The sequence below is a fragment of the Mustelus asterias genome, chromosome 3 (genome assembly GCF_964213995.1).
Source record: "Mustelus asterias chromosome 3, sMusAst1.hap1.1, whole genome shotgun sequence".
NCBI lineage: Eukaryota > Metazoa > Chordata > Chondrichthyes > Carcharhiniformes > Triakidae > Mustelus > Mustelus asterias.
Window position 1 is genome coordinate 154,382,468 of NC_135803.1, and position 21,349 is coordinate 154,403,816.

General features: G+C 44.7%; 1 protein-coding gene across 2 annotated transcripts in view; it reads right to left on the reverse strand.

The window, feature by feature from the left end:
* The window catches only part of tpra1 (transmembrane protein, adipocyte asscociated 1), a 79,547-nt gene extending 60,158 nt beyond the window's left edge, over positions 1-19,389 (reverse strand). Inside the window, exon 1 of one of the 2 annotated variants that reach the window (XM_078209970.1) lies at positions 19,220-19,389. The gene's annotated coding sequence lies outside the window, so the exon portion shown is untranslated. Of the gene's footprint in view, positions 1-314; positions 402-19,219 lie in introns of those variants that run through there. The other variant, XM_078209971.1, reaches the window with a different exon arrangement.
* Between the last annotated feature and the right edge of the window lie 1,960 nt (positions 19,390-21,349).

Consider the following 21,349-nt stretch of genomic DNA (forward strand, 5'->3'; position numbering starts at 1 on the left):
TCTCTCTCTCCTCCTGTTAAACATTCCTTAAAGCCTGCCTCTTGGTCCAAGCTTTTGGTCACCTATCAAATATCTCTTTTCATGGATCAGTCACAAGTCTGATAATGTTCCCATGAAGTGACTGCAGCTGTTTTACCATGCTCAAGGTGCTGCATAAATGCAAGTTGTTGTTGCTGCCACCCAGTTCCTGTGGAATTGTTTCTGAGTTTGGAGCTAGCAGCTTCAGAGAACAAATATAGGCAGAGAGAGAGAGAGCGCGAGCGCAAAATACAAGTCTACAAAACAAAAATACACTAAATACAATTGGGACATACACTACATCCAGACTCAACCGCGATCTGGTTTCAATCCATACAGTTCGACAGACAGCATAGCTTCCTCTCTCTAGCTTCAACTTTCCACCCACCAGAAACTGGGCCAAGTGCCAAAGACTCAATTAATTACGCAATGAAGTGTTTGAACCATCTCCAGGTCACGACTGCCCATCAGCCGTTTAAGTGGCAGGCCAGACTGCAGAAACGCACTGGCAGCAGAATGCTGATCTGTTAAACAGCAAATTCAGCACAAAGCGAATCGAGACCTTCTGGGGGCTGACACTCCTATCCAGCTAACCAGACATAAAATAACACAAGACACGCTCTTTTAACCTTTTCTTTGCGCGACAAGATTTGATTTATTAAATTCAAGAAATTGAAAACATGCTTCAGACAGGAGCAGGTGATTCAGCCCTGAGCCTATTCCAACAAGACAATATCCAATGGATATTCATTCATAGAATCATAGAATCCTAATAGTGCAGAAGGAGGCCATTCGGCCCATCGAGTCTGCACCAACCACACTCCCACTCAGGCCCTATTCCCGTAACCCCACATATTTACCCTGCTAACCCCCTGACACTAGGGTCAATTTAGCCTGGCCAATCAACCTAACCCGCACATCTTTGGACTGTGGGAGGAAACCGGAGCACCCGGAGGAAACCCACGCAGACACGGGGAGAACTCCATACAGAGAGTGATCCGAGGCCAGATTTGAACCCGGGTCTCTGGCGCTGTGAGGCAGCAGCGTTAACCACCGTGCCACCCCCTTACCCTCACCTAACAAACATAATCCATCTCAGTTCAACTGACTCCCCAGGACCCATATAATTTGAGGGTTGTAGATCCAGGTTGCAACTCCCATTTGCATGAAAAGTGTTTCCCCATTTCACTCCTAAATGGTCTCAGAGTCAGATTTTTAATGACCAAACAGAATAGTTTCACAATATCTGTCGAATCTTAAACACCTCAATCAAATCACCCTCAATCTTCTATGATCAAGGAATACATCCAAGTTAACGTAACCTCACATAAATCAAGCCCAGGATCATGCAAGATTCCTGGATATCATTGACTATGGTTTGACATAGGTTACAAGACACCGGGAAGGAGTAGCTCAGGTTCAAAAGGATCATTTGGAAATTGAAACAGACTGAGCAGTTTATTTTTGCAGATGTTATGTTTATCTGTTCCCGTATACTCCAGGTTGACAGTCCAGCTGGCATTAGTTTGTCCCAGTAACCATCCGGTCACCTCCTATCAGAAGCCCTGGGTTAAAAATCACACTTTGGTACTAAACGGGGCGCCACATCGCAGATGAGATGTTCATGCTTGTTTTGTGACTCCTCAGAGCACAGTGGTTAGCACTGCTGCCTCACAGCGCCAGGGACCCGGATTCGATTCCCAGCTTGGGTCACTGTCTGTGTGGCGTTTGCACCTGCTCCCCGGGTCTGCATGGGTTTCCTCCGGTTTCCTCCCACAATCTGAATAATGTGCTGGTTAGATGTGCTAAATTCTCCCTCAGTGTACCCGAACAGGTGCCGAAGTGTGGCGACTAGGGGATTTTCACAGTCACTGCAGTGTTAATGTAAGCCTACTTGTGACTAATAAATAAACTTTTTTAAAAAACTTTAAAAGAGGCCGGTGTCCCTTTATTTACAAAGTTCTAGAAAGCTCTTCAGTCTCTCGAATCGATGCATGATCCAGAAACACTAACACATGATGCGAATGCAGCTCAACAGGAACTGAAGCTGTTACTGCATCTACCTTACTGTATTCCCAAAAAAAAGTTGCCCGATTATGAGGATGCTTTACATGCAATGCTAGCAATGCTTTTAAAGGTTGCAATGAACAGAGCTCAAATTTCTTTGGTCTCAAGGTCCATTGATAAAACTAGTGTACTGAATAAGCACTCCTGGAGTGCTCCTGGTACACAGTTAGAATCTGGAGTGCCAGAAGACCTGACACTCCCATTGTTAATAGAGGCAAGCCTCCCTAATTGGGCGGGCAGACAATTTTGACCTCAATCAGGAAGGTCGTAATCCAAGAGGCAAACTTCACGTGCCTCTTGAAGTCATTACATTTTGCCTTGTTTTTTTATATTTATTCTTTCCGGAGATGCGGGTGTCACTGGCAAAGACCAGCATTTGATGCCCATCCCTTGAACGGAATGGCTTGATGGGCCATTTCAGAGGACAGTTAAGAATCAACCACGTTGTTGTGGGTTTAGAGACACATGTAGGCCAGACTTGGGTATGGCAAAATTCCTTCCCCAAAAGGACATTAGTGAACAAGATTTTTTTTATTTTTTAAGAAGTGCAATCGATAATAGTTTCATGGTCCCCGTTACCGAGGCTAGTTTCATATTCCAGATTTTATGAATTGAATTTAGATTCCACCAGCTGCCGTGGTGGGATTTAAACTCGTGTCCTCAGGGCATGAGCCTAGGCCCCTGAACCACGTATGAATTAGGAGCAGGAGTAGACCACTCAGCCCTTCGAGCCTGCTCACCCATGATCTTCCAGAATGGCAGATCTAAATGAAACTTCACATTCCCACCTACAAGCTTTCACACCCCCTGCTTATCAAATCAAAATATTTAAAGATTCTGCTTCCAATACTGTAATAAGTCCTCGGAGGCAGAAGTCCCTTCACCGAAATCCCTTTATTTACAAGTCTGACAACAGCACACAGAGTGCTTTTAGTTAGCAGTCTACACTCAGAGTTCCAGAGGAACCGACGCTCTTGGTTAAGCAAGAGGCTCCTTGATTGGCCCATCAATTTGGCCCTTAATCAGGAAGTTCATATTCTAATCGGCCCACTCAATGGCCTGATTAAAATCATTACAACTACCTTTCGAGGAAGCGTTCCAAAGACTAATGACTCGCAATGTGAAATATTGTGGTTTGATTGCGGTTTAAGATTCGATAGATATTGTGAAATTATTCTTAAGTGGGTGACCTCTTATTTTTAAAATAGTGACCCCGAGTTCTTGATTCTCCCACAAATAGAAACATCCTTTTCACACCCATCCTATCAAGGCCTCCCAGGATCTTATATGTTTCATTCAAGTCACCGCTTACTCTTCCTAACTCCAGCAGATACCAGCCTAGCCTATCCAACCTTTTCTTGTAACACAACCCGCCCACTAGCCCACCATCTCCCCCATCTGTGCCAGAGATGCAAATAAATGGTAAAGATCCCATGGGACTTTGGCCAACATTCCTCCCTAAACCAATGGCATGCTCGCCAGTCATTTTTCTTATTGTTATTTGTGCGTTCTTGCAGTGCATAAAATAGTTGCTGCGTTTGCTTCACAATAACCACTGACCATGTTAATGGACAAATAGCACTTTTTTGGATGTTACCGAGGAACAAGAGGATACTCTTTAGGGACAAGTTTTGCCTTTCTTTCTATGTAGACACTGTTGACATTCATTTCTTCATGGTCCCACTTTAATTCATAGAAAAGGGGAAAATAACACGTAGCATGTACCAAAGATCGATTTCACAATGGCTGGCATCCGTGAAGGAGGAAGCCAATTCTTGTAAACACAACAAGAACCACTCCCTGACAGACAAAGGACTCGAGTTAGCCTAAACATTCAGACTCACATGACAGCTGCAGGAGGAGATGGACCAGGAAGCCAAATTTTATAAAATCGGCAGGAATGGAGGAACTGAGAGGATGGCCACAGAGTTCATTCTGCACCTTTCATTTTCCCCGACTGAAAACCTCCTTAAAAAAGGACAGGGATTGGAAGAAAAGGTGCTGGATTGCACTGCAGATATGAAATATTAAAAATTTTAGTCATTTCATTTTTCTTAGATAGAGAAGCAGAGAAGACTTTTGGGTTCAAAAACAGAAAATGCTGGAAAATCTCAGCAGCATTTATGGAGAGAGAACAGAGCTAATGTTTTGAGTCTGGATGACCCTTTGTCAGAGCACTCCGTGTTGTCGATGACCTTCATCAGAGCTCTGACAAAGTATCATCCAGACTCAAAACGTCCACTCTATTCTCTCTCCACAGATGCTGTCAGACCTGCTGAGATTTTCCAGTATTTTCTAGTTTTGTTTCAGATCCCAACATCCGCAGTAGTTTGCTTTTATACGAGACTGCTGGGTTGCCTGATCACGGTCATGAAAGGATTTGATCGGGTCAACACAGAGATATGGGTTCCATTTAAGGATAAACCAGAACAAGGGGCCAAATCTTGTTTGCCCAGAGAATGGTTGCAATGTGGAATTTCCTACCACATGGAGTAGTTGAGATGAATGGCAAAGTGCACTAAAAGCTAATGAGGGAGACAAGAATGCAAGGACAGGCTGAAAGGCTGAGATGAAGGAGGTATGTGTTGAACGTAAACACTGATATAGACCTGGTCTGTTCCTGCATGGTACATGTTATGTAAAACATTTAAGAAGATCTCCACGCCCACTCCAAGTGAGCAAGAATGAAGAAAATTAGGATTCCTTCCAGCGTACGTTTATCACAGGATAAAAATAACATTTGTAAATGTTTGGTCTTGTGGATCAAGGCATTTAGTGGAATTGGCGAATCAAGGTGCAGCAAGTTGAAATCAACCATGATTGAATGGTGGAGTGGACTCGATGGGCCGAATGGCCTTACTTCCGCTCCCATGTCTTATGGTCTTAAGTTTATTTTCTTTTCCCCTCGGATTATACATCCCAACGGCATAAAGTGGGTTTAAGCCTCATTCTTGAGACATGAACATCTAATCTAGGTTAAGACAAAACTGAGGAAGCGTTGCTCTGTTGGAAGAGTCACATTAAATCTGAGGTTGTCAATCTGTTCAGGCGGCTGCAAGAAGATCCAGTGGTACAATTCAATGTTCTCTCCGTGTCTTAAAAAAAAACACATTCATTTATAGTTTGCGGGATCGTGCTGCTGCAATTGTCAAATTTGCTGACAGGAGATTAACAATACTGAAAATAATTTCCGGCTGGGAGGTGTGGGAGCAACTTCACTGTGCAGACGACAGCCATTCAAGAAAGTGGCACACCACCATCTTCTCAACTAGATGGCCTTGTCAGCCACACCCACATCCTAAAGAATAAGGATAAAGTGCTTACGTGAACTGTATAAGGACAAATCCATCTCCTTTTCTGTAAATATAAATAAAATTCATTTCCAGGTACTCTGTGTCCCCCTCAGTCATCGCTTTTGTGTTGCAATCGCTGATGTAAATAAATCACATTGGCATGACTTCCAATAGCTTACGTAGGTAAACAACAGGGTAAACAGCAAGTGATTGGCAATTGAGAGGGAAAACTATTGGACCGTCCCCTTCAATATCATAGTCAACAAAACAAAATTCCATCATCTTTCGGACAGAGTTCAAGGACTCCTGTGAAAACAAAATGGGAACACACACACACACAGGAATCGTGGCCCTCCAACCTCAAATGTTTGGTCTTGTGGATCAAGGCATTTAGTGGAATTGGCGAATCATGCATATCAGAAGATTGTGCGGTTCAATTTGCCATTTCCAATTGTTAGCATATCCGGAGAGGCAATCAATGGCCCACTTAGCCCTGATCTGGGGTGGTGTAGGGCTGGGGGTGGGGAGAGGAGGGGTCACAAACCTGGTGGCTTCTGGGAACCTCACCCCATAAGAGGGTATGCTCTCCACAAGTATTTGAGTCGAGGAGCATTCTAGGTGTCCTACACATGACATGATTTCCCAGAGTTTGTGAGCACCCAACGCAGTTGTTGCAGGGTTCTCTGGAGGCTAGGTATCGCAAAAACTTCAGCCAATACAAAGACTCACAAAAGCCAGAGTCCCGGTTTAAAGACGTATCTTTATTAACCAACAATCGAAGGGAGGATGAGCATTGGGAAGTTTAATGCCTCATGACAAAAGGGTTTGAGCATTCCAATACCACTGAGGTTACAATGCATGGTTCGATACATTTTTCATATCAAATTCTCCTGCCTTTCATTAGTTGTGATCAAAATCAATCATCAACAACACTTGTCATGTACTTTAGCCAATTGCATTCTGCCTCTGATATCATGTGATTCCATTGTCCATAGAATCTGGAAGCTTCCTCCCTCTATTGCTGATGCCTCTTTCTCTGTTACCCTAGTAACCCCTGAGCTTAGCTACAAAAGTTAAGGTTCCCACCAACTCCTGCTACATCACTGGCCAAGCGAGACAGATGTACATTCTCACGTCTGAGAAGGGACCTGTCTTATCTAGATAGTGTGGAAAACTCTATTCATAAATAGCCCTGAGAACCTCACTGCTAGCAACTTTCGCTGTTAAGAACTTGCACATTGAGGTTTCATTGTTTCCAAAGAATGTGGTTCTGTCTGCTTGGACTTCATCCCATCATCCCTCACAGCAGCCTGCTCTTGGCCAAAGTGCTTTTATAAAATACAGTTAATACATTTAAAATACCAAAATACTTGTTCAAATCTCATTCTTCTGTGCCTTTATGCAGGCAGGTTCCCTGTTAAACTGTTAGTCTGATTTGAGGCCATTTCACTTAACGTCTGTGGTTTGATTCGTGTCTTAGATCCCTAATTATTTTAAAATTTCTCTAACCTACTGGGATTTTCTCTCCAACAGCAGTGAACAGCATAGGAATAAACATTCATCAGCTGATTATGAAAGGATGTTTATATTCAATTAGGCCCAAGATGTCCAAGGATGTGCGAGTTAGTTTGATTGGCCATGCTAAATTGACCCTAGTGTCAGGGGGATTAGCAGGGTAAATATGTGAGGTTACAGGAATAGGGCATGAGTGGGATTGTAGTCGCAGACTTGATGGACCGAATGGCCTCCTTCTGCACTGTAGGGATTCTATGATTAAGATACCAACAACAGCAAAGATGGCATCCAACACGAATGCAACAGAGAGCTTAAAGAGAGTACTGTAGCTCCACCCAGTATTGGAGTACATACGGTATGCAAGTTGAATCACGAGCATATGAGAAGTGCAGCATTCTTGGGAGAAATAGGGAACTTTGCACCTATTGTTCCCAAAGCTCACCACACTGGGGACTTTGACACCTCATGTCTGGATCTCAGTTGTAGACTCACTGATAAAGTTCGATTGCGATGGTCAATCAAAAACTTTTATCAAAATAAATGGACCTTGGGTTTTTCTTCCAGCCAACCTTTCCTCTGGTAAATGTATTGCCCAATGTTTAATCAAAATTGAATTTGTGAAAGCACCCCTACAGCAGCTTGGCTCATTCGATCATACTCTTGTCTCGGAATCAAAGGATGAGACCCATGCCAGGAGCACATAAATTAGGGGCGCACTCCAATGAAAACAGTGAGCTACATCATCAGAGGTCCCATCCTTTGACCTATTCTGACTGTCCCTAAAGTAAGATACGGGCTGAATGGCCTCTTCTTCACTGTAGGGATTCTATGATATGAAGAATGGATGACTCGTCTGAAGAGTAGTGAATTCTTGAGATCCAGCTGACATGTTTCCCTCAAAACATCACGAGGAAAACAACGCAATGCTACTTACAAGATCTTGCTGCATTTGCAATTCATGGCAAATGAAGCACTTTGAGGCCCTTAAGAGGCAGGATGAGGCTCTGTATAAATAATACATGTTCCTTTCATATAGAAGAATATCTCAGTAGTGCTTGGGGCAGGATGCTGTGTAGAAACTACTAGAGATTGGGAGTGTCTGAAAGTACTGCCTAAAAGATCAGGAAGGGAGGGAAGGAGCTACTAAGATCCAGGGAAGGATTACAAAGCGCTGGGGGAGATATTAACTTAAAGAATCATTTTCTGCCAGTGTAGCAGACCAGAGTGTCAATCCCAGGTTATGCAGCCCATGCAAAGTTGGTCATTGCATCAGAAAAAGTGCAATAGTCAATTCACATCACACAGGCAGGCTGATGGCACTGGAGCAAGGTGACTTCCTGCAAGCTGTGCCCAGCATACCTTCCAATTCTATGCTTCTAAAACGTTAACTCTTTTAAACTATCTAACAATGCTTTACTCTTTCTCTACACCCTAGCTATGACTGTAACACTACATTCTGCACTCTCTCGTTACCTTCTCTATGAACAGTATGCTTTGTTTGTATAGTGCGCAAGAAACAATACTTTTCACTGTACGTTAATACATGTGACAATAATAAATCAAATCAACCACTAACAAGTTCAATTGCTCACGGTGCTCTTAACTTTTAATAAAACCAACACAAATTATATTAAAGTTTGAGTAGCATGTAAATGCAAGATTTAAAAATTTTGATACGAGTACATTGCTCATGGCATCATCAATGGTCAGTCGCGATAGAAATTTTGAATTAAATACACAAAATGACGAGACACAGATTTTGGAAACTTGCTCCATGCAACTATCCAGTGAGCAGAGTCTCCTAACTAAATTGTGGCAGTTGCCATAACAACACTGAATGGGAAAATGTTGACACAACAAATTATAATGATCAATGTTGATACAAAACAAAGATATGGAGAAAGGAACAATGCACCTTTTTTTAAAAAAAGTGCATCTTGACACGCACTATTTTCCCTTTGGGCGATAGTAGGGAGGTAGTAGAAGGATTCCCGGATTAATTATCTGCCCTTTGAACACCATCCACGCTCAACGAGTCCTGACTCTTAACTAATGTACGAGTCAATTGCTCATGACTTTGAGGGAAAACCAAGAGTGGTCTTCAGATAAAGGATAAGAGGGTGAAGATAGTTGGTAAGATGAGTACAGAGGATTATGGGCCAAATGCGGGCAACTGGGACTAGCTTAGTGGTTTAAAAAAAAAAGGGCGGCACGGACAGGTTAGGCCAAAGGGCCCGTTTCCATGCCGTAAACCTTCATGACTGTATGGCGCAGGATATGCAGATATAATTCATTTCCTATTTTAAAGCTGCACAATGTGTCCTTTTAAAAATATTTATATTTTAATTTGCCAAAAATTGCATCTTGGAGAGCAATAAAGTAAAGTTCATTAGAATTATTTGTTTCTTTAGAGGAGTCCAGAAATGCAAAGCTGTGGTGCTACAGTGTACCACTGATTGCAGAGCAGAACTACAGCACCGTACACCAAATTTACATTGGCAATTTCCATTCCAGAAGTGGCCAAGGCAAATTACAATGGAGAAGTTGGACACCCAAAGAGCGCATAGATGAAATTAAACAGATACGTTATACGCACTCAGTTGGATGTTGAAACCTAGACAGCAGTGCGATTCCAGATTAGAATTGTGTTTTGAGATGGAATTGTGTGCAGCATGAGTTATGGTGAAATGCAAGTGACCGCATGCCTGGGAGCAGTGACGGCCGCAACCCGAGATACCGAATCTGGTTACAAATCTGTATTCGTAAGGCTGGATGCTTTTACTGGTCGCTGATGTACACACAGTGCAAACGCTTTACACACCTACTGTCACACTATACTGAACGCTCAGCATCAACGCTAAAACTTGCACAGCAAGGCTTCAGGAGAAAGTCCCTGCTCTCCTGGTTAAGGTCACGTGAATCTTTTGCTGGTGTTATAAAAAAAAAATCAAAAATTCCAAGCCATTATTTACACAGAAAACATCAAAGGATTGTTGTTAGTCTTGAAGGGTACTTGGAGCTTAAGTATAGGTCAGGTGTGTCACCCACCACAACAGTTATTGCAGCATTGCCTCAATAACTCATCACAAACTGTCTAAGCAAACAGAAATAGACTCCTTCAGCGCATCGCTCCAAACATTAGCTGCAGTTTTAGAACATCAATGCTCCACGGCTAACCACCCCACTTGCTTTCAGTCAGTGTTACTGCCCATGTAATTAGTGAATAACTTTCGACAAGCCCCCAACCTTACTAGAAATCACTAAGTTCGAAGAAAGAACTTATATTTACACATGGCCTTTCGTGACCTCACAATGTATTTCCTTGCCAAAGAAGAGTATTATTGAAATTTAGTCATGGTTGAAAAGTAAGAATAATGTTTGGCTTGCATCTCAGGATTCTGATTCAAACAGATCTCAGTATTCGAACAGACCCTTCCTTTTTGACTAAGATGTTAGACTGAGGCCCTGTCTATCTCTCAAGATGAATGCAAATGTTCTATAGCACAATGTTGAAGAGGATTTTGATTTGATTTATTGTTGCCACATATATTGGGATACAGTGAAATGTATAGTTTCTTGCGCGCTATACAGACAAAACATACTGTTTGTAGGGTACATAGGGGAGAAGGAAAGGAGAGGGAGCAGAATATAGTGTTACAGTCGTAGCTAGGGCATAGTGAAAGATCAGCTTAATATACGGTAGGTCCATTTAAAAGTCTGATGGCAGCAGGGAAGAAGCTGTCCTTGCGTTAATTGGTATGTGACCTCAGACTTTTGTATCTTTTTTCCAATGGAAGAAGGTGGAAGAGAGAATGTCCAGGGTGCGTGGGGTCCTTGCTTATGCTGGCTGCTTTTCCGAGGCAGCAAGAAGTGTAGACAAAGTGAACGGACGGGAGGCTGGTTTACATGAAGGAAGGTGCCAAGTTCACAACCCTTTGTAGTTTCTTGCAACCTTAGTCAGAGCAGGAGCCATGCCTAGCTGTGATACATCCAGAATGAAAGTTTTCTATGGTGCATCTGTAAAAATTGGTGAGAGTCGTAGGGGACATGCCAAATTTCCTTAGCCTCCTGAGAAAGTAGAGGCATTGGTGGGTTTTCTTAACTATATAGTGTCAGTTTGGAGGGATCAGGACAGGTTGTTGGTGATCTGGACACCTAGAAACTTGGAGGAGCAGGAAAGGGATTCCTGGTGACTCAGCCAAGATTTAGTCCTCGACCAACTTTTGATTTGTCACATATATTATCATACAGTGAAAAGTATTGTTCTTGAGCGCTATAGAGACAAAACATACTGTTTATAGAGAAGGAAAGGAGAGAGTGCAGAATGTAGTGTTACAGTCATAGCTAGGGTGTAGAGAAAGATCAAGTTAATGCAAGGTAAGTCCATTCAAAAGTCTGACAGCAGCAGGGAAGAAGCTGTTCTTGAGTTGGTTGGTACGTGACCTCAGACTTTTGTATCTGGGGTGCGTGGGGTCCTAAATTACACTGGCTGCTTTGCCGAGGCAGCGGGAAGTGTAGACAGAGTCAATGGATGGGAGGCTGGTTTGCGTGATGGATTAAGACCATAAGACATAGGACATAGGACATAGGAGCGGAAGTAAGGCCATTCGGCCCATCGAGTCCACTCCACCATTCAATCATGGTTGATTTCAACTCCATTTACCCGCTCTCTCCCCATAGCCCTTAATTCCTCGAGAAATCAAGAATTTATCAATTTCTGTCTTGAAGACGTTCAACGTCTCGGCCTCCACAGCCCTCTGTGGCAATGAATTCCACAGACCTACCACTCTCTGGCTGAAGAAATTTCTCCTCATCTCTGTTCTAAAGTGACTCCCTTTTATTCTAAGGCTGTGCCCCCGCGTCCTAGTCTCCCCTGCTAATGGAAACAACTTCCCTACGTCCATCCTATCTAAGCCGTTCATTATCTTGTAAGTTTCTATTAGATCTCCCCTCAACCTCCTAAACTCCAATGAATATAATCCCACGATCCTCAGACGTTCATCGTATGTCAGGCCTACCATTCCTGGAATCATCCGTGTGAATCTCCGCTGGACCCGCTCCAGTGCCAGTATGTCCTTCCTGAGGTGTGGGGCCCAAAATTGCTCACAGTACTCCAAATGGGGCCTAACCAGTGCTTTATAAAGCCTCAGAAGTACATCCCTGCTTTTGTATTCCAAGCCTCTTGAGATAAATGACAACATTACATTTGCTTTCTTAATTACGGACTCAACCTGCAAGTTTACCTTTAGAGAATCCTGGACTAGGACTCCCAAATCCCTTTGCACTTTAGCATTATGAATTTTGTCACCGTTTAGAAAATAGTCCATGCCTCTATTCTTTTTTCCAAAGTGCAAGACCTCGCACTTGCCCACGTTGAATTTCATCAGCCACTTCTTGGACCACTCTCCTAAACTGTCTAAATCTTTCTGCAGCCTCCCCACCTCCTCAATACTACCTGCCCCTCCACCTATCTTTGTATCATCGGCAAACTTGGCCAGAATGCCCCCCGTCCCGTCATCTAGATCGTTAATATATAAAGAGAACAGCTGTGGCCCCAACACTGAACCCTGCGGGACACCACTTGTCACCGGTTGCCATTCTGAGAAAGAACCTTTTATCCCAACTCTCTGCCTTCTGTCTGACAGCCAATCGTCAATCCATGTTAGTACCTTGCCTCTGTTTCTTTGAACTTTCACTTCAAAGAAACAGATTATCTGGTCATTATCATATTGTTATTTTTGGGAACTTGCTGTGCGCTGATTGGTTGCTGCTCTTCGCAACATTACAGCCTGGCTACACTTTGGAAATACAGTGGAGCCCCGATTTTACGCGCCCCGATTTAGCGCGAAATCGGATATTATGCGATCGCGCGACAGACCCTTTTTTTTTTACTGTTTCCGGTTTAGCGAATTAGCGCGACCCCGATAACATTCGCGATCACATTTTATGGACCCCAACCATCACGTTAAAACGGGGCTCCACTGTATTTAATTGGCTGTAAAGCCCATTCTCTGGTGCATCGTAGGCCACGAAAGGTGCGATATAAGCTGAAGTTTGTTCTTTCAGGGTTTATCCACCATATTTGGTTTTGTTGCACTTTCTTAACTTCCCAGGGTTATAAAATTCAAACAGGACGAACCAGAACCAATACAGGAGACAATAATAATCAAAACAAATCAGTGAACAAGAAATGAGAGGATAAATATAACCCATTTACCCAAAACTTTGAAGGATCAGATGATCATGAATTGGGTGGGTTTCCTCCGGGTGCTCCGGTTTCCTCCCGCACTCCAAAGATGTGCGGGTTAGATTGATTGGCCATGCTAAATTGACCCTCGTGTCAGGGGGATTAGCAGGGTAAATATGTGGGGTTACAGGAATAGGACCTGGGTGGCATTGTGGCCGGTGCAGACTCGATGGGCCGAATGGCCTCCTTCTGCACTGTAGGGATCCTATGATTCTCTGAAGTGGGGTTGGGGAGGGGGGTGCGGCATGGTGGCACTGTGGTTAGCACTGCTGCCTCACAGCGCCAGAGACCCAGGTTCGATTCCCGGCTTGGGTCACTGTCTGTGCAAGTCTGCATGTTCTCCCCGTGTCGGTGCGGGTTTCCTCCCATAGTCCGAAAGACCTGCTGGTTAGGTGCATTGGCCACGCTAAAATTGCACCTTATGTCAGGGGGATTAGCTAGGGTAAATGCATGGGGTTATGGGGATAGGACCTGGGTGGGATTGTGGTTGGTGCAGACTCAATGGGCCAAACAGCCTCCTTCTGCACTGTAGAATTCTGTGATTCTTCATTTTGCCCTTGTGTGCTTATTGAGCTTTCACTTAAATGCAATAATACTATTCAATGCAAATATACCTCAAGGTAACAGGTTCCACATTCTAACCACTCATTGGATAAGTGTGTGCCCTCTGAATTCTCTATTAGATTTATAAGTGACGACCCTATAGTCATGGTCCCTCACTCTGGTCTTCCCCACAATCAGCAGAACCCGATTTGGCTGTGAGATAGCAATACTGAAAATTACTGCATTATATCAACAACTTCTATTTATATAGCACTTTATGATGTAATAAAGCATTGCAAGGTGCTTCACATGAGCATTATAAGACCAAATATGATGCCAAGCCAGAAGGAGATATTATGTTGGATGACCAAAAGCTTGGTCAAAGAATGTCTTAAAGGGGAAAGCGAGGTAGAGAGGTAGAAATCCAAGAGCTTGGGACCTAGGCAACTGGTGTATACACGATGTCACAGTGGTTAGCACTGTTGCCTCACAGTGCCAGCGACCCGGGTTCAACTCCAGCCTCGGGTCACTGTCTGCGTGGAGTTTGCACATTCGCCCCGTATCTGCGTAGGTTTCCTCCGGGTGCTCCGGTTTACTCCCATACTCCAGAGATGTACGGATTAGGTTGATCGGCCATGTTAAATTGCCCCTTAGTGTCCAAAGATGTGTAGGTTAGGTGGATTGGCCATGGTAAATGCATACGATTAGGGGAAGCGGGGAGGGATGGGCCTGGGTGCAATGCTCTTTCAGAGAGTCTGGGCAATCTTGACAGTACGAATGTCCTCCTTCTGCATTGTACGGTTCTATAGTTCTATGACAACTGAAGGAACAGCCATTAATAGTGGAGCGATTAAAATCGGTGATGGTCAAAGGATTATGAACTGGAAGAAGCTAAGGCAGTGAAACTGTAACATTGAACAGAGACACAGGACATTAACCTGAACCTGGTTATTGGTCTGTTGCTGTCAAATTATGATGCTGACGTGATTTTCCATTAATTGATTAAAGACAATTGCAGACATCTGCAATCTACTCTGATGCCAAATATAAACAAACAAAAATGTCACTGTTAATTCATCACACACCCAAACATTCTCTGCTGTCGCTTGTAGACCACCTCCCTCCAAGGCAAGCACCAATTCTGCAGTACATTTCCCAGAATCACTCCACGACTGGTCACTTATGACAGGTGAGGCAATGAAATGAGTGTCACTGGGCTATCCAGCTGTGGAGACCATCACAGCTGTGCTCCCATTCTTCCTGCACCCAGTGTTTGTGTATTCATGTACGCCAGAGGAGTCATCACAGTCTCAGCAGGAGTGAGACTTCTTCGTCAGACACTGGAACTGGACATCCACCGTGTCTCTGCCTGGTCCATCCAGTTAGCCATTTGACTTGCATGGCCACATTGGACCACTTTGCAAAGTTTCCCCAGCTGCTTAGGCAATGTTGGAACCATACAGTGGTGGTATGGTTATCACCACCACATTTCCTGATCTTTCATTCCCTCCCCCTGCAGTATAAATATCTGAAGGAAGAAGTCTCACAACACCAGGTTAAAGTCCAACAGGTTTATTTGGTAGCAAATACCATATACCATTTGCTACCAAATAAGCCTGTTGGACTTTAACCTGGTGTTGTGAGACTTCTTCCTGTGTTCACGCCAGTCCAACGCCGGCATCTCCACATCATGTATAAATATCTCCCATTTCCTATGCCTTTTAGCTTTGACAAAGGGTCATCTGGACTCGAAACGCCAGCTCTTTTCTCTCCTTACAGGTGCTGCCAGACCTGCTGAGATTTTCCAGCATTTTCTCTTCTGGTTTCAGATTCCCTGATCTCTCTGCCTGGGCGCTTTCTCTTCCTTTGAGCACGGACTAAAGTTCAACCCCTCTTGTCGCTCCTGGAAAATCTGGATTGCTTGCTGATCCTTAACCTTCACCCCCAAGCTACTTTCCAAAATATCTCTTATTCTCCACAGTGAGTGTCAGGCCATCCTCGGGGATTTCAACTTCAATCTCAGCTCCCCCTGCACACATTCTATCGCTCAAAGCCATATTATTATAATTACATGGGTAAGATGGGTATGGAGGAATATGGGCAAAACGCAGGCAATTGGGACCAGCTTAGTGGTTAAAAGGGCAGCATGAACAAGTTGGGCCGAAGGGCCTGTTTCCATACTGTAAACCTCTATGACTCTAACTGCCATCCCTTTCACCTGACTGTCTTCTGTGGCCTCTCTGCCCGTCATGCCATCTTAGACCACTTCCTTGTAGCCCTCATCACTCACATCCTTCTATTCCACTTCAGGAAAGCTATACCAAGTCACTTACAACCATGCTTTCCTATTTTAAACTACCAAGTCTTGGGCTCACCTTTTGCCACAATACTTCTACAGTTGTTGATTTGCTCAATCACTCCCGCGCCTCTATCTATGATGGCCTTGCCCACAGAAAAGCCTTAGCTCATTTCCACTTTCCTTTGTCCAACCATCTTTGCTCACTCCAATCCAAGAAGCACTAACCTCAGCGCATCTGGCTCAGTTATTCATCACCACAATCTGTTCAGTCGATTCAGAGACTACGGACCTCACTTGCCCAATATCTCACTTGCCCAGCATTCCACAAGTACAGTGGCCTGGAGAGACAAGTTAATCCCTCTTTATATTTATATATTTATATTATATTTATATTACCAACTAACTTCTTAAATGGCTCTCATCAGCCCTCTTTGTCCTCACCAACCAGCTAGAGGAGCGCATTGATTATTTTGTCATTGAGATGGAGACCATCCATCAACTGCCTCTACTGCTGATCCCCGTCCCAGCAAACCAAACCTCCCCCATCCCAGGCTCTTCGCGCTCAAGCCCTGAATTCTCATTTCCCTCCTACCCTCTCCCAACTAATCTGTCCACGAGACACACCCCTGTTTCCCTTGATGCCATTGGGTGGAAGAATGGACCACCCAACTTCCATTCTAAGCCCCCGTCAGATTTCTCCCAGGTATTGTCCCCTTCCCTTTCAAAAGGGAGGAGCAGCACGGTAGCACAGTGGTTAGCACTGCTGCCTCACAGCGCCAGGGACCCGGGTTCAATTCCCGGCTTGGGTTACTGTCTGTGTGGAGTTTGCATGTTCTCCTCGTGTCTGCGTGGGTTTCCTCCGGGTGCTTCGGTTTCCTCCCACAGCCCAAAGATGTGCGGGTTAGATTGATTGGCCATGCTAAATTGCTTCTTAGTGTCAGGGGATAAGTGGGGTAAATATGTGGGGTTACGGGACTAGGGCCTGGGTGGGATTGCGGTGGGTGCAGACTCGATGGGCCAAATAGCCTCCTTCTGCACTGTCGGGATTCTATGAAAATTCCCTCCTCCAAAGTCCTTAAACACGTGACATCTCCCAAATCTACATTCATCTTTCTTGCAATTTGTGTTTGCAACTCCTGACTTAGTATTTCATGCCGACACAATCACTAAATCAGCCAGATAAAAAGTCACAAGTAACATCCCGTGTGATAATGGCACATTATCATTCTCTACAGCCTTTAATGGGATTGTCCACACCATTCCTTTCCAACAACTCTCCTCCGCTGGCCAACATATTGGGATAGGCTTGACTTATTGGTCAATAACCACAACGGAGCAGGCAGTGGATTTTCTCCTTGCTCCCAAGTTGTTCCCACTGGAATTCCCCCTATTCATCGACATATCCACCCATGACATTAATAGACATGGGATCAGTGAGTAAGTGTCTCTGCCTCTGAGCCAGAAGCTCTGGGGTCAAGTCTCACCCCAGAACTTGATGGCCACAGAAGGAGTGTTCATAATGTGGACACAGGTTGATTAACAACCTGTAAGATAGAGGAGCAGAATTAGGCCATTCAACCCACCGCGTCTGCTCCACCATTCAATCATGGCTGATATGATTCTCATCCCCATTCTCCTGCCTTCTCACCATAACCCTTGATCCCCTTATTGATCAAGAACCTATCTATCTCTGTCTTGAAGACACTCAATGACCTGGCCTCCACAGCCCTCTGTGACAATGAGTTCCGTAGATTCACCACTCTCTGGCTGAAGAAATTCCTCCTCATCTCAGTTTTAAAGGAGCGTTCCTTCACTGAGGCTGTGACCTCTGTGCAGAAGGCAATAGCGAACCACTGCAGCACCTTGCCAAGCATAACCATGGACCAATACCAATGGTCCATGGTCACCAACGCAGGACATGATTCCTTGAGAGAGTGTGAAGTAACCCAAGATATTTTTCGACGTAATGAGCATCATATAAATAGGAATTATGTCTAAATGTGCCGACACATTACAAACATATACATAGAGAATCCTACAGTGCAGAAGGAGGCTACTTGGCCCATTGAACCTGCACCCAACACAATCCCATCCAGGCCCTATCCCCATGCATTTAACCCAGCTAATCCCTCTGACACTAAAGGGCAATTTTGAACATGGCCAATCCACCTAACCTGCACATCTTGGGCAGCACGGTGGCACAGTGGTTAGCACTGCTGCCTCACAGTGCCAGGGTCCCAGGTTCGATTCCCAGCTGGGGCCACTGTCTGTGTGGAGTTTACACGTTGGCTGCGTGGGTTTCCTCCGGGTGCTCCGGTTTCCTCCCACAGTCCGAAAGACGTGCTAGTTAGGTGCATTGACCTGAACAGGTGGCGGGGTGTGACGACTAGGGAAATTTCACAGTAACTTCATTGCAGAGTTGATGTAAGCCTTACTTGTGACTAATAAATAAACTTTAAAATCTTTGGACTGTGGGAGGAAACCGGAGCACCCGGAGGAAACCCACACAGACACGGGGAGAATGTGCAAACTCCACACAGACAGTGATCTCAAGCAAGGAACCCAGGTTCCTGACACTGTTAGGCAGCAGTGCTAGCCGCTGTGTCACCATGCCACCCCCTCATACATACACTCACACATCAATTTTAGAACCTCCACAAGCTGAAATCCTCACTTACATTTGCGTAAAGCACAAATCGGTGTTCTGATCACCAAAAAACAAACACCAAAATACAGCATTGTCTTATAATAATACACCCTAACCCATCAATCTTTAATGATCACAAAGTATCAGTAACATTGGGTTGCAGGCTCACATTACTCGCCTTGGTTGATCCACCTTCAACTGAACGGAGGTTGAAGGCAAAAGCAGCAACACAAGTGCCTCCCTCCCCTGGCAATCTAACACTAACCTTCCTCCCACAACCATGCGATTTGATGCGTCCGTTTCTGTTTTGCTTTCAATTTCGCGTCTAGGCCAAAAATCTCCCAAAAGGTCGATACTTCCCCTTTTTTAAAACAAAACAAAAACCTTCGCTTTCCAGAGCTGGAAGGGAGACAAGCGCAATCTTCACTCCCACAGTCAAAATAAGATGCACTTAATCTAATAGCTCTCTGTGTAAATGGGGGGGAATCCCAGTCAGAATGGATACAATGTAGCAGAAACAGACTGTAGCAACTAAACAATGTGTCAATTTCAACGTGATACAATCAGCACAGAAACTGATCGCTACTTACAGCTTTCCAGGGGGATTAGAATGGAATTAGCAGGTCGTTCCCACACCTCAGGACAAACATATCTCTGCCTTTTCCATCTCGCTCCACTCTCTGGGGCTGCTTTATGGACTTGCACAGGGTCAGCAAATCACCTGACTACAGGCTCCTTCCACATCGACTCGGCACAAGAGCGGTTTCCTGCTGGTTGGGCCCTTCCTCCTTCTCCTCCCACCCCCATCCAAATTTCGGGCACTGTCTCTAAACTACACAGCCACATCCCCGACGAAACGGGGGGGGGGGGGGGAGGTGACTCGTTGAATCGTGCAGCACTGAAGGAATCCCTTCGGCCCATCGTGCATATACCAGCTCGTCGGAAGAGCAATGCAATTAGTCCCACTCCTGCCATTAACACACACACACACACAGTCTTCAAAATAGACAAACAATTCTTACATTAACGTTCATAGAATCCTTGCAGTGCAGAAGGAGGCTATTCGACCCATCGCACCTGCACCGACCCACCTTTGTGGAATACCCCACGTATTTACCCCACGATTCACCCTAACCCACACATAGCACCTTTCACTCCCTCATGATATCTCGAGGCACTTGACAGTAAATTAAATCATTTTGTTTGTAGTAATTGTTCTGATGCAGGAAACACAACAACCAATTTGCACACAGCCGACCTTCCACAAATGTTATAATTACCAGACAAGTGATGTCTTGGTGAGGGATAAATATTGGCCCAGGATAGCTGGGACAATTCCCCTGTTCTCCAAAATAGCATCACGGGGTCTCTTTGGCCCACCTGTGAGGGCAGACAGGGCCTCGGTTTAACATTAAAATAAGATTTTAAAAATAGTGCAGATGCTGGGGGTCTGAATATTGGAGAAAGTGCTGGGAAAACTCAGCAGGTCTGGCAGCTACGGTGGAGAGAGAAACGGAGTCAACTTTTTTAATCCAATAGGGTTAGCACTGTGGACTCACAGCGCCAGGGACCCGGGTTCGATTCCGGCCTCGGGTCACTGTCTGTGTGGAGTCTGCACGTTCTCCTCGTGTCTGCGTGGGTTTCCTCCGGGTGCTCCAGTTTCCTCCCACAGTCCAAATATGGGCAGGTTGGGTGGATTGGCTAAATTTCCCCTTAGTGTCAGGGAGATTAGTAGGATAAATATGTGGGGTTACAGGGATAGGGGCTGGGTGGGATTGTTGTTGGTGAAGACTCAATGGGCCAAATGGTCTCTTTCTGCTCTGTAGGGATTCTATGATTCTATTGTCTTTCCGCCAAAACTGTTGAGTTTTTCTGGCATTTTCTATTATTACCTCAATTTAACACCTCACCCAAATGACCCAGTGGTGAGAATGTGAAACTTGCTGCGATCGGGAACAATTGAAGCAAATAGTGCCGATGTATTTAAGGAGAAGTTAGATAAGTACACAGGGGTGAAATGAACAGAAAGAAAGGGCGGGATTAGGGGTGCCAACTCTGGAGGTTTCATCACATGATTTGTCTGCACACTCCAGCCATTAGTCAGCCAACACAGACATTCTTGTGATGCTCTGCCTTCCCATACTAATTGAAAGCCCAAAGTCTCATTACTCAATTGGATAATGTTTGACTGTCAACATTCCACCCCTTTGGGTGGCACAGTGGTTAGCACTGCTGCCTCACAGCGCCAGGGACCTGGGTTCAATTCCCGGTCTCGGGTCACTGTCTGTGTGGAGTTTGCACGTTCTCCCTGTGTCTGCGTGGGTTTCCTCCGGGTGCTCCGATTTCCTCCCACAGTCCGAAAGACATGCTGGTTAGGGTGCATTGGCTATGCTAAATTCTCCCTCAGTGTACCCGAACAGGCACCGGAGTGTGGCAACCAGGGGATTTTCACAGTGACTTCATTACAATGTGAATGTAAACCTACTTGTGACTCATAAATAAACTTTACTTTGTTTTCAATACTGTTATATCTGGTAAAGAGAAATGTTCAAAGAAAGTGACAAAACAAAACTCTTTGAATGGCCCGATGACTGTTGTCCAAGGTTGCACACAGCAGTGTCCTGGAATTGATTTTCAATTCCTGGAGATTCCAGACCACTCCTCGGCTGGATGAAGGATAGTGGGAGGAGGCTCATTGGAACAGAAAGACAAGTACAAAC